Source organism: Sinocyclocheilus grahami, unplaced genomic scaffold, assembly GCF_001515645.1.
Source record: "Sinocyclocheilus grahami isolate Dianchi unplaced genomic scaffold, SAMN03320097.WGS_v1.1 scaffold437.1, whole genome shotgun sequence".
NCBI classification, from domain to species: domain Eukaryota; kingdom Metazoa; phylum Chordata; class Actinopteri; order Cypriniformes; family Cyprinidae; genus Sinocyclocheilus; species Sinocyclocheilus grahami.
Window position 1 is genome coordinate 265,266 of NW_015505616.1, and position 2,258 is coordinate 267,523.

Here is a 2,258-nt window from a genome sequence, read left to right on the forward strand (position 1 = left end):
TATATATATATATATATATATATATATATATATATATACACACAATTATAGAAATAAGGTCTTCAAACTTATCTAATGCTATCTTTACAATACTTAAATGTGAAATGTAACTTAAAGGGGTCCTATTATGCTCTTTTACAATGTCTTGAATTTGTTTTGGGGGCGTACTAGAACATGCTCTCCTGCTTGGTGGTTCGAAAAATGCATAATTCTGTCAGGACCACTATCGTCAAGATGATAGATACTTAGCATAAAGTTTGGTTTGGCGGTACGGTTCTGTTCTGGGCAAAAACCTCCCTGCCCATCCATGCAGCCTGTCATGAATGAGCAGGGAGAGCAGCAATAATAACCCCCATAGGGTTAACAGAACAGAACCCTAGAACCGCCCAAACCACAACTGATGCCATTCTGAAAGAAGCATATCCTTCTGGAATAACAGAGACTGGGGAAGCAGCAACTTACAGGAGAAGGCAGCGAAGAACAGCATATCACGGACTTAAACACAGCTTGTTGGAAATAATCAACATAGGATGTGTTTAATGAAAGAGCATCCTCAATACTAGATGAGCCTTAAGCAGCAAGCCTGTTTCATATCAGACAGTCTTAAACAGATTTAAAAACAAGCCTCAGCTGTGGTAAGTTTAAATGGGTAACGTTAATGTTACCAGTGTGTCAAAATACAACCAATAAGCCTAAGCTACGGCGTGCCTAGCAAACCAACATGTTACTGAACAACTAGCCTTAAACAACGAGCAATATTTGACAATAGCATATTTGCCAACATAGCATTAAGCAATGAGAATGAAATAAGAAACTTAGCAGGAAGTGTTTTTTTTTTTAAAGCGCTGCTTGCTCCGGAGCAAGCTGAAAAACTGCTGAACAATACTGAATAGACCTTATATAGGAATGCCGCGATAGGTGTCGTATTCCTATAGGTAGATGTGATCAGCTGAGAATCACGTGACCTGCTAGAACTAACGCTAACGCTTAATTTTTTTTCATAATTTACATTATTACAACACCTCTCTCCCCAGTCTGGCACAAACGGCTCGATTAGTTCCGGGATTGATGAAAGCCCGCCCTCCGAAAAACGAAATGTGATGTGATTGGTTAGCTGTCCCAGTGCGTTGTGATTGGCGAACAACTTAGATGGTGTTTCAGTACTGCCCCGCCTCTTGCCAAAGCAGCAAGTTTAGTTAAAGGGGTCATATGATGTTGCTAAAAAGAACATTATTTTGTGTATTTGGTGTAATGAAATGTGTTTATGCGGTTTAAGGTTAAAAAAACACATTATTTTCCACATACTGTACATTATTGTTTCTCCTCTATGCCCCACGTCGATTTTTACAAAGCTCATCGGTCTGAAAAGCGAGGTGTGCTCTGATTGGCCAGCTATCCAGTGCATTGTGATTGGCCGAATACCTCAAGCGTGTGACAGAAATGTTACGCCCCTACCATACTGTGATGCCATGTCCCAGCCGGAGCGACGAGACAAAAACATTAAAACCCATTATAAACAAGGCATTTGTTGCATCCAGTGGGGACATAATTACAGATTATAATGACTGTCTTTTTGCGCGTTGCGTTGCATCACACCTCGTAAACATAAAACCATGTCTGCATTTGTGATCGAAGAAATGACAAACAACATCCGGCGAAGAAGGAGCATCCAGCAGGCTTTGCAACCATATGTGACGACCCCGGGCTGGATTCCGCTTCGTCCACGGTGAAAGCCGATCCGGCGATCCACAGCGCGAAGCTGTTGTATTTCCTCAGCGACCAGCATGGATCATCTCTAGGCATGACGAAGCGATATCGTCCTCTTTTGGAAGGTCAAACAAAGTAGTTTCGCTTTCGACATGGTGGCGGTGGCAACAACAATATTACAGCGAGAATAAAAGTTGTGCCTTTTTTCTTTGCGTGAACATTTGGGCGGCGTTATGCAAATCTTCCCACATCGTGACATAGACATGTGGGGGCGTGTTAGAACGAGCCGTTTTAGGTAGACGTGGTTGACTCTCTTTTCAGTTCTATACTGCCACCTGTTGGCGCAGTTGTGTAACTTGTGTAAAGAGAACGACTTCAGGTATGTCAAGATCAAGAGAAAATTAAGTCATTGTGATAAAGAGAAAACAAGAAAGAAAAATATTAATAATCCATGGCCTCTTAGGACTTCCGTAGAAGCTTGACATTATGAATGGAAATATATATAAAAAATTATAAATAGAAAAACGAAAATATCTGTCATGACAGTGGCA